The 12,674-nt window shown below is 38.3% G+C and overlaps 1 protein-coding gene across 1 annotated transcript in view; it reads right to left on the bottom strand.

Moving 5' to 3' along the window:
- The window catches only part of LOC126162515 (ribosome biogenesis protein BRX1 homolog), a 73,888-nt gene that overhangs the window by 17,442 nt on the left and 43,772 nt on the right, over positions 1-12,674 (bottom strand). The gene's annotated exons all lie outside the window — the stretch shown is intronic.

The following is a 12,674-nucleotide window of genomic DNA, read 5'->3' as shown; positions in this document are numbered from 1 at the left end:
CTGTACAAATTTTCGCTAGTTTCAAACAGGAAGACACTTTTTGTATAATTGAGATGATTCTAGTTTCACAATGCCAGACACGTGGCTGCCTGGATGTTCAATTTTTTCTTAAGTGACCCTAGAATTGAAGATGATCAGGGAAAAAATCTGCAGCTGAATGAATGACAAATAAGAACACAATTCTCTCACATTCCTTGGATCACATTTCATTTCATGTTCACTATCCATGAGTAGACATGCTAAAATCACACAAGTTAATTGCATCCCTTGTCCAGAGACGTCCTTACAACCCACTTTGCTTCTACATCACAATTTTCATTACTCATTTCTGTACAATGGTCCATGGCCCAAAAGAGCTCTTGCCCTCCACACCCCCCTGCCCTCCCTCTTCTCCCAACTTCAAGTACCTATCAAACATCAAGGAACTCCTAACAGAATCCACTCATGCAAATCAGCCACACAACAGAAAACTACTTGCTCACGAACAGTTGCCTCCGAAAGACTCCATGTTGTAATGGACGGTAATACATCACAAAACGTCCTCTGTCATAAAATCATAGACAATAGCAACTATTATGCAGGAAGTCCCATGTCACTTATTGCATTCACAGCATCAATATACTAAGCGTAGCAACATCTTTCTCCAATTCTTTCCCTTTCATATCTTAACACATTCTTACATTCTTCTTTCTATATATCTTTATTTGAGGATGAAGAGAATAATTAAAACATGAACTGAAGCAGAGCTCATACACGCAAATTAAAAATATGGTAATGACTTTAGTGTTTGGGAATTTAAGTTGTTATTTTTGTCACCTGACAGCAGACAGGGATTAGAAGAACAAAGATTATTGTTATTGGTGTTGGATGGAACAACAACTTTTTTCTCCTAGGCCGTGATATACATGAGTGACAGACGCGAGCAACAGTGCGCGACACCTTCAGGTGACAAAACACAACCGCAGGTGTAGTTACGGAAGTGTCCTATGTGAGCGACATCTGTGTCGCTGCCTGTCTCCCGCTGCAACTGGCAACGTTTGAATTCAAATGTGTTTGAATCTTGTTGCTGCAGGACGCACAACAGATAGCGACAGCCACATGTCTTCTCAGCAAAGCAGTGGAGCGAATGTGACGGCAACTATGAGTTACTTAACATCCGATTTTACAAAAACTATTCGGTGAAAAAAATTTATTCTTCCGAAACCTATAGCTTGATATCCTTAAATGATAAAGTTATGAATTTATTTCTGTTATTCGTCGTAGTTACTGTGCTGCACGAAGTTGAGTACATGGCTGCACAAAATTTTTAAGAATTTGCAGGGGTAAAATCACATTGTGTAGACTTTCCGTATAGTTCGTTTAAGGCCATAAATTATTGCGTACGAAATGTAACAAATGTATCTAAATTGTGTTTAAAGTTGAGACCAGTACAATATCTTCTTTCATTCTTGAGATATTTGTTGTTATATCTGCGGACAGGTCGCTCATGGCGCATCTGAACCTTTCTTGTGCTTCACAAATCAAGTGGTCGTAAAAATCGTCATATCTCATAAACAGTTCAAGATATCAAAACGAAGAATTTTGGAAATGACAGCATGCAGAAAGGACTATTTTATCATGTGATTAACACTCGATACGTTTTTGTAAACGCATAAGCAGAGCCAAAACAAGACACCCTATAACTTACAACATGAGGCTTTGTCCAAATTCTCATAGCCCAACAAAGGGAGAGACACAGGTAAACGGTGTATCAAAGTGACCGCAGGAGATCTAGTTTGGCAGAAAATATTTAAATGCTTGAAAGTAATCAGAGTAATTAACAAAAACTTAATTAACAAACTGAGGAAAAACTGAAATATTTCACGAAAATCTGCTGCCAAGCTATGTAAATGAAGAGTCAAAAATTTCATCTGTTCAAGACCTAGCTATTTTGCACATAAAAAGATACATTGGTGCAGCATTTAAATGTCAAAAAGGCTTCCTTCAAATCAAGTATGGTAGGAAGGCAAACGAGGAGTCAGTAAGATCATGCTTTCTGAATAAAACTTGAAATTAAAAAAATGAAAGAAATCAGTCAAATATTTTATGAAATGATTTTTGTAAAAGAAATAACAAGATCAGAGAAACGTTCTACGTGCCTTTGAATGATGCTTGAGATCATGAACAGAAAATGAGGTGCACCATACGTTTCCCTAACATTTTTTATTTCACACTTTTAGACAAATCATTACACAAAATATTTGACTTTCTTTTCAAAAATTTTGTTAACTTTACTTTTACAGACTATTTAGAGTAATTGAAACACTTGGCCTTAACACTCACTGCTGACGAATTATGTTCGCAACATCAAATATCTGTAAAATTGCATGGTTCATTGTAATTTATTAAGAACTGAATGTGCTTGATATACTGGGAAAGATGTGAAGATCAAGTTCTTTAGCAAGACCTTAAAAATATACTTAGTGATGCATTGTAAATAGTATACAGAAAACTTAGTATACAGAATTGTAACTCAGTCAGTAAAAATATAAGAATGATCCGGAATCGAACACAGGACCTTTTCCTATAACCTAATCATAAACTGTAGATGCTACCCCTCCATCACAGCTAACTGTTGTGTATTGCTCTCAATCTGTGTACTTATGTTTGTATTTAGCATAGTTAGTCGTGTAGTAGTCATTCCTCCATATTTATTGGCTGTTAAAAGTTCTTCATCATGTAAAAAAATCGTATTTAATTTATTGATGAGATAGGCTAATGCTCCTCTGCTCATTCACATGTATTTGAAGAATTTGTCTGGTGATCTTAAGCAGCCATCTTGCAGCGCAACATAGTCGCTTGCACACAGGACACCCAAGCTTTTTGCCCAACGCTGCTGCTTGTCTCTGGAGTGTCACGTATCCAGAAGTCGCTTGCTGTCGCTCACTTCTGTCGCTCACTCATGACAAGGCCTTACTGCAGACAACGTGAAGTAAGGAATTTTGTAGTCACAATGGACAGAGAGACAAAATTCAGATTACACAAACTAACGAGTCATATTAAATTGCGGCAAATAAATCCTCTTTCTCTATGCAAGGACATCTCCAGCCAAACTAACTATGCACACATTTTTATAAAACTAGGCTACTGCATAGTATGGCACAGACCACTGTCAATTTCTGTTGCTAAAATGAATTTCTTTCACAACTTTTTTGTTAACACAGAAAATGAAGATATTTCTATGAAATGAAATGTGAAAAAATGTAACAGAATAGAAAACAACAAATACAGGAAAAGTGTCAGGGTATAAAAAGATGACATACAGTTCTCTACATGTCTCCAAAACAAGGACAATCATTTCGGAAATGTGTTCTAACATAAATAGAAAATAATAGTTTAAATAAAAAAACTTTTTAATGTAACACATTTTTAAAACTGACTATAAAGCATAAAATAAAACAATGGAAAATTGAGGATGAAATGTAACAATATTATGAAAAAGATAGTTGTTACTCATAATGTAGCAGAGATGCTGAGTTGCAGATAGGTACAACAAAAAGACTGTCAAAGTGAGCTTTCAACCAACAAGGCCTGGAGAGACTGGAGCTCACACGGAGACTTACAAGCAATCGTTCTTCCTGCGAACCATTTGCGACAAAGACAGCTAAAGGGAGAAGTGACACTGCTACACGAAGTCCCTTCCGCCATACACCAGACAAGAACGTGAATTAATATTGCTTTGTAATCTAGTTCTGTGCTATGTTGAAAGTTTCAAGTCTCTAGTTCAATGGGAAGTTAGTTTGAAATCAATTGCAAAATTTGTACCAAAAAGACAAACAGCCAAGAAAGTGACACAATAAAAACATATTAAAAAGCAAAAGTGCCTACATGTGTGATCTAATCACAAAAACAATTAGAGCAATTATTTGCAACACGTGAGCCCTGGAAACATGGGTTTAGAAGGGAAACTTCGTTAATGGTTACAATGATTTTTGAAACTCTTAAAAAGCCAACTGAGTGGAAGAGAGTGTGCCATTAAACCGCATTGTTTTAGGTTATGACTCTGTGACTCCTATTAAACATGAGGTGGTATGAAAACACCCCAAGACAAAAAGTTATTGAAACCAGACAAGGTTTAAAAATGAAGCTAACTGATTCCTAAAGTGCCCAGTCACTATCGTTACATTTATGTTGAAACAGAATTAAGATTATTAAATTTTATGTGTCTGTATACGGATTAGTGTAGTGAATACAGAGAGAGACAGTGGTCTCAAATTCAGTTTTGTGAGGTATTCATATTCAAGCCACAGAAAGTTCTGAGTTTTATTAGAGGAATGGAATTTGCATGTATTCAAAAAAGAAAATGCACATGTGCTGAAGCAATTTCTCATTTCTTCCACATCCAAAATTATTCGCTTTAAAATGATAACAGACTCAAGATTGGACAAGTGCATAACTTTGTTTTATGACAACAGCAAAAAAGACACTCTTCTGTTGAGGGATGGCTAAGGACAAATGAAAGTAAATGAATTCATATGCTATTGAACAGCACACAAAGGGTCACTTCTATCCAAGCTGAACTTGAGATGGGACAAGTAATATAGCAGAAAGTACACATAATGATGGGGATGGGTAGTATCCATTCAGCAATGGAATATCTTTTTATCCCTCCAACATACACATGAGTCCATTACATACGGAAGAAAGAAAGGGTGGAGAGGGGGAATAAATGCTTAAAAAAAAAAAAAAAAAAAAAAAAAAAAAAAAAAAAAAAAAAAAAAAAAAAAAAAAAACACCACACACCCAAATATAATTTATCACGCAGAATTGTGAAACAAACCCTATCGTCCAGGACCATGTGCCACAAAGGGTGCAGATTCACCACGAGATGGGAAAACTCACAAGCGTCTATTGTCTATTGATGCCAAAGTGCTGTAGTGTGGGAGTGAGACAGATGAGAACCTACATCACAGGGAAACCCAGTAGAAGCCATTTGTGGCTGATGAGACTTTATTGTTGTTGTGGTCTTCAGTCCTGAGACAGGTTTGATGCAGCGCTCCACGCTACTCTATCCTGTAAAAGCTGCCTCATCTCCCAGTACATACTGCAGCCTACATCCTTCTGAATCTGCTTACTGTATTCAACTACTGGTCTCCCTCTACAATTTTTACCCTTCACGCTGCCTTCCAATACTAAATTGGTGATTCCTTGATGCCTCAGAACATGCCCTACCAACCGATCCCTTCTTCTAGTCAAATTGTGCCACAAATTCCTCTTCTCCCCAATTCTGTTCAATACCTCCTCATTAGTTATGTAATCTACACATCTAATTTTCAGCATTCTTCTGTAGAACTACATTTTGAAAACTTCTATTCTCTTCCTGTCCAAACTATTTATCGTCCATGATTCACTTCCATACATGGCTTCAATCCATACAAATACTTTCAGAAACGACTTCCTTACACTTGAATCTATACTCGATGTTAACAAATTTCTCTTCTTCAGAAATGCTTTCCTTGCCATTTCCAGTCTACATTTTATATCCTCTCTACTTCGACCATCATCAGTTGTTTTGCTCCCCAAATAGCAAAACTCCTTTACTACTTTAAGTGTCTCAATTCCTAATTTTAATTCCCTCAGCATCACCCGACTTAATTAGACTACATTCCATTATCTTCGTTTTGCTTTTGTTGATGTTCATCTTATATCCTCCTTTCAAGACACTGTCCATTCCATTCAGCTGCTCTTCCAAGTCCTTTGCTGTCTCTGACATTATTATAATATCATCGGCAAAACTCAAAGTTTTTATTTCTTCTCCATGGGTTTTAATTCCTACTCTGAATTTTTCTTTTGTTTCCTTTACTGCTTGCTCAATATTTAGATAGAATAACATCGGGGGTAGGCTACAACCCTGTCTCACTCCCTTCCCGACCACTGCTTCCCTTTCATGTCCCTCGACTCTCATATCTGCCATCCGGTTTCTGTACAAATTGTAAATAGCCTTTCGCTCCCTGTATTTTACCCCTGCCACCTTCAGAATTTGAGAGAACGTATTCCAGTCAACATTGTCAAAAGCTTTCTCTAAGTCTACAAATGCTAGGAACAGTATTGCCTCATGTGTTCCAATATTTCTATGGAATCCAAACTGATCTTCCCCGAGATCGGCTTCTACCAGTTTTTCCATTCGTCTGTAAAGAATTCGCATTAGTATTTTGCAGCCGTGACTTATTAAACTGATAGATAATTCTCACATCAGTCAACACTTGCTTTCTTTGGGATTGGAATTATTATATTCTTCTTGAAGTCTGAGGGTATTTCGCCTGCCTCATACATCTTGCTCACCAGATGGTAGAGTTTTGTCAGGACTGGCTCCCCCAATGCTGACAGTAGTTCTAATGGAATGTTGTCTACTCCCGGAGCCATGTTTCAACTCAGGTCTTTCAGTGCTCTGTCAAACTCTTCACGCAGTATCATATCTCCCATTTCATCTTCATCTACATCCTCTTCCATTTCCATGATATTGTCCTCAAGAACATCGCCCTTGTATAGGCCCTCTATATACTCCTTCCACCTTTCTGCTTTCCCTTCTTTGCCTAGAACTGGGTTTCCTTCTGAGCCTTGATATTCATGCAAGTGGTTCTTTTTTCTCCAAAGGTCTGTTTAATTTTTCTGTAGGCAGTATCTATCTTACCGCTAGTGATATGTGCTTCTACATGCTTACATTTGTCATCTACCCAACCCTGCTTAGCCACTTTGCACTTCCTGTCGATCTCATTTTTGAGAGATTTGTATTCCTTTTCGCCTGCTTCATTTATTGCATTTTTGTATTTACTCCTTTCATCAATTAAATTGAATATCTGTTCTGTTTCCCAAGGATTTCTACTAGCCCTCGTCTCTTTACCTACTTGATCCTCTGCTGCTTTCACTATTTCATCTCTCAAAGCTACCCATTCTTCTTGTACTGTATTTCTTTTCCCCATTCTTGTCAATTCTTCCCTAATGCTCTCCCTGAAACTCTGTACAACCTCTGGTTCTTTCAATTATCCAGGTCTTGCCTCCTTAAATTCCCACCTTTTTGCAGTTTCTTCAGTTTTAATCTACAGTTAACAATCAATAGATTGTGGTCAGAGTCCACATCTGCTCCTGGAAATGTCTTACAATTTAAAACCTGGTTCCTAAATCGCTTGTCTTACCATTATATAATCTGACACCTTCCAGTATCTATATGCTTTTTTCATGTATACAACCTTCTTTTATGATTCTTGAACCAAGTGTTAGCTATGATAAAGTTATGCTCTGTGCAAAATTCTACCAGGCGGCTTCTTCTTTCATTTCTTACCCCCAATCCATATTCACTATTCACCTACTACATTTCCTTCTCTTCCTTTCCCTACTATCAAATTCCAGTCACCCGTGACTATTAAATTTTCGTCTCCCTTCACTATCTGAATAATTTCTTTTATCTCATCATACATTTCATCAATTTCTTCGTCATCTGCAGAGGTAGTTGGCATATAAAATTGCACTACTGTAGTGAGTGTAGGCTTCATATATCTATCTTGGCCACATTAATGCGTTCACTATGCTGTTTGTAGCAGCTTACCCATACGCCTATTTTTTTATTCACTATTAAACCTACTCCTGCATAACCCAATTTGATTTTGTATTTATAACCCTGTATACACCTGACCAAAAGTCTTGATCCTCCTGCCAATCGAACTTCACTAATTCCCACTATATCTAACTTTAACCTATCCATTTCCCTTTTTAAATTTTCTAACCTACCTGCCCGATTAAGGGATCTGACATTCCACGCTCCGACCCATAGAACATCAGTTTTCTTTCTCCTGATAACGATGTCCTCCTGAGTAGTCCCCACCCAGAGATCCGAATGGGGGACTATTTTACCTCCGGAATATTTTACCCAAGAGGACGCCATCATCATTTAATCATACAATAAAGCTGCATGCCCTCAGGAAAAATTACGGCTGTAGTTTCCCCTCACTTTCAGCTGTTCGCAGTACCAGCAGAAGAAGACCGTTTTGGTTAGTGTTGCAAGGCCACATCAGTCAATCATCCAGACTGTTGCCCCTGCAACTACAGGAAAGGCTGCTGACTCTCTTCAGAAACCACACATTTGTCTGGCCTCTCAACAGATACCCCTCCGTTGTGGTCGCACCTATGGTACAGCTATCTATATCGCTGAGGCAAGCAAGCCTCCCCACCAAGGGCAAGGTCCATGGTTCATGGATGGAGGAGGGGGGGTAGGGGATGAGGAGACGTAGCAGTGTTAAATATGACGGACCTAAGATTGGCCATAAAGGGATATATTTATGGACACTATTTAATTCTGTATTAATTCAGGGAATCAAGTCACAGTCATTTTAATCTGCCATCCTCCATATATTTTCACGGTGATCCCAATAAAACTAGAATATTGACCATATCTGTAATAGATTAGGATTTACTGTTAAAGTGAAATTAACACGTTTCGTAACAAAGACCTGAATGCTAAAATCTGAACGCTTTGGTCGATCTTAAAGATTGACATTTCATTTCATATAGCGGAGATGCTGAGTTGCAGATAGGCACAACAAAAAGACTGTCATGGATAAAGCTTTCAGCCAGTAAGGCCTTCGTCAACAATAGAAGACAAATGCGCACGTGCCCACACACACACACACACACACACACACACACACACACACACACACACACGACTGCAGTCTCAGGCAACTGAAACCTATGCCTGCCTGCAACTTAATGTGTCATCCTCTCCTCACAGCTATTTATTACTTTCATCTTGATATTTCAACTACCGTAAAACAAAAAAATGGTATGATAGTGGAAATTCCAGGGAGGAAAATATGAAGATTGGTTGCAGATACTATTACAGAAACAATATAAAATGAATAAAATAAAAAAGGCATTGAAAAGCAAATTAAACGAGTCTACAGGAGCAAATTGAAAAGAAACTAACAAATTAAGAGAACGTGGTAGCTAATATGCAGGTGAGGCGATTTATAACAAAAGGCTATGCTTTTATGTTCATCACTGAGAAAGAAAGTACTGGTTGGACAAAAGTGAGCAGTAAGAATAATACATTGTGTTCATCTACAGTTGTCATCTGGGTACATCTTCAAGGAGTTCGACTTTTTAACTGCACCATCACAATACATATATATTCACTAACAGAATTTGTCAGAAATAATGCATCAAAATTTGAGAAGAACAGTGATGTTCATACCCACAACACTAGAGGAAAACTGATCTTTATTATCAACTGTTAAAGCTGACAGTAGCTCAGAAAGGAGTTCAATACAGAGCAACAAAAATTTTCACTCATTTGCCCAATAACATAAAATGTCTAACAATAATGGAAATTCCTGGTGCAAGCAGAAAGTTGGGCATGCCTAATACAGTGCTACTTACATGAATGGCCACCAAAATATTATAGCAAAACGAAAGTTGTCTATCCAGATGCCAAATATGCTGCACACAACAACACAAATGACTACAACAGCTGCTTCACTAAGTGGGTCACTTGGATACTCCCTTCAAGCAAAGGGTCCTCTGAACTACATAGATGGGAATTGTCTGTCATACACATCCTGCACTCTCACATTCCCCCTGGCCTAAACCTCCACTAACCTGTTTCCAACGTCTCACCTTGCTTTTTCCGTCTCTTCTTTCCACACCACTCCTACTCCATCCAGCTCATGCATTGCCTTCTCCCATCACTCTTCCTCCCCCCCCCCCCCCCTCCCCCTACATGCGAACAGTCTCCATCTCCTCTACTCCAATATCAACCCATCTCCCTTCTCTCTCCACTTCCTTTCTCCCTCTTCATCTTTTCTCATCTCTCCCCCCCTCCCCTCCCAACCTCATTCCCCCCCCCCCCCCACATACCCTCGGTTATGGGGGGTAACTATTTAATAAACTTTTGGAAATGTTTGCTTGTGTATTTTTTTTTTTTTTTTTAAGAGTTTTCTGTGTGTTGAAGTCATTTAGTAAATTTTGTGCTTTAGTTTTCAGTTGACATTTCTTATTGTTTCTATGAAATAGTTCAGTAAATTTTCATTCACTGTTTTAACTTTGTTGGGTGTTCCAGTGGTCATTTGGGTTTAGCTAATAAATTTTGTGAAGTTTTGTTGGTATTGGTATTAGTTGTGGTTTAGTAGTATTAACAAAAGTTGTTGCTTTCTTAGTAGAGAGAGAACTTCGAGACCGATATTGTTAGTTCTGTAAATAGTTCTACTGGTGTAAATGAACTTAGGCAATGCAGACATATAGTTTTTTTCAATAACTGTAAAATTTTACATGGGTGAGAAGTGTGGGCTTTGTCGTAGGTTTGTGAGTAGTGGGTTACGGTGTGGGATTTGTTCAAAGTATTTTCATTGGGGGGCATGCAATGGGGAAGCCAGTGGACATTATAGCGATATCTTCTCCTGGGAATGCAGAATCTGCAGTAGAAATAAGTTGATAGAAGAACAGGAGTGTGAGATCTGTGCCCTTCAGGTGCAGTTATAATACACAAAGGAGGAACTAGATAGGCTGAGGAGGGTGAAGGGTGCTGGGGTATGGGAATTGGCAGCTGGCAAGAAGGCAGCTAGAAGGAGGAGGTATTCAGACAGTTGTACTTTGTGTATATACAATAGATTTGACCAACTGTCAGAGTTGAGTGGAGAGGAGCCTCTTGTAGCTGTAGGTGTAGGAAACATGCAGCAGTCTTCAGCAATAAGGAGGCTTAAGTCAGCTGCAAAGTCTAACAGAAAGAAGAAGGTTCTGGTGCTAGGTAGTGTTTGGGATTGAGTACCAGGTTAACAGCATTGTGAAGCCTAGTGCAGGGTTGGCTCAGGTGACTGACAGCATAGGGGAGTTATGTAGGAATTTTACAAAGGAGGATCAGGTAGTAATAGTGGTTGGAGCAGGAAATAGTCTTGACAGGGACGGGGAATATGATGTAGGTGGTGACCTGGTAAAGACAGCTACTCAAACTGGTAGCACTAATGTGCAATTCGTGCAACTGTTTCAGTGTCATGATTGGCCTCATCTTAATGCAGCTAGAGGACATGGGTCACACTGCAGTGGTGCCAGTTGAGTCTATTAGTAGATCAGGTTTCACTAGGCATGGCCTGCACCTCAATAGGTATGGGAAGGGGAGGCTGGCAAAGCTTGTAGGTGACATTGTAGTGGGTGGTGGTGGGATCACTCGTGGAAAAGTTCCTGTAGTAGTTGGTGTTAGAGCTGAACCTTTTTTAGATTTAAGTCAGCTCAAGGGTATACCTATTTAAAGGAAGTCTTTCTAATGAAGGAATCACCTTCAGAGGACATCCTGTTTCATAGCAGAGAAGGACTAAGAATATTTCATCAAAATATTAGAGATAAACTTAGTGAACTGCTTATAGATGTTGACTCTGAAATTACTGGTATATCAGAACACCACTTAAATAATTTGACAACTCAGAGGCTTCCTTTACCAGGCTACAGATTAGCAGGCTGTTTTTTCGGCTACAGATTAGATGGCTGTTTTTTCAAGGAGTTCCTTGCAGGGTAACGGAGTGGCTATGTATGTAAAAAAAAACAGTATTCCATTAGAGTACATAGACGTTGTCATGGCACTGCACTGAACAGATATTTGAATATTGTGCAGGGGCAGTTGAATTTAGTGAAACTAAACTTCTAATTTTTGTTGTTCATAGGTCCCCTAACTCTGATTTCGGAGCATTTCTGTTCAAGCTAGAGAGGGTTCTTGATTCACTTTGTAGGAAGTACCAGAAATTAGTTATTTGTGGTGACTTAAGTATTAATTTTGTATATGACTGTGCAAGAAGAAGGATGTTGGTAGATCTCCTATACTCATATGATCTGATGGAGACTGTGTTCTTTCCAACTAGGGTGCAAGGGAACCACAACCACAGACAATATTTTTATTTATTCTTCATTACTAGATGGGTATTCTGTTAGTAAAAGGGTGAAAGGCCTTTCAGACCATGATGCACAAATTTTAACACTAAAAGGATTTTGTACTCAAACAAATGTCACATACAATTACGAACTATGTACACAAGTTAATCCAATGGCAATAGAGAGTTTTTTAAACCTTGTCAAGGAACAAGAGTGGTGGGCTGTTTATATTGCTGTTAACATGAATGACAAATATAATGCTTTCATTAACACATTTCTCATACTCTTTGAGAGTTGCTTTTCATTAGAATATTCTAAATGGGATACTAGCAGTAAAAGGCAGCCTGGGTGGCTGACTAGTGGGATAAGGATATCATGTAGAACAAATCGGGAATTATATCAAAATGTTAGGAGACGTCACAACCAAGCTACTGTAGCCCATAACAAAAAGTATTGTAAGGGGCTTACAAACGTTATTCGGAAGGCAAAGAGTATGAGGTACGCAAACAGAATAGCTAATTCACAGGATAAAATTAAAACCACATGGTCAGTTGTGAAGGAAGTGTCTGGTCAGCAGCATAAGGTTGATGATATGAAGTCAGTTTGTAATAAAAATATTTCTGTTATTGATAAATCAGATATATGTACAATATTTAACAATTATTTTCTGAGCATTGCTGGTGAATTCAATAAAAATTTAGTTTCTGCAGGGAATCATGTAACTCTTGGCAATTTGGTCCTACGGAACTTGAAGTGTAAATAAAAAGAATTAAAAAAACCTTCCAGTT

Source organism: Schistocerca cancellata, chromosome 2 (assembly GCF_023864275.1).
Source record: "Schistocerca cancellata isolate TAMUIC-IGC-003103 chromosome 2, iqSchCanc2.1, whole genome shotgun sequence".
Taxonomy (NCBI): domain Eukaryota; kingdom Metazoa; phylum Arthropoda; class Insecta; order Orthoptera; family Acrididae; genus Schistocerca; species Schistocerca cancellata.
This window is presented reverse-complemented; position numbering and strand designations above follow the sequence as displayed.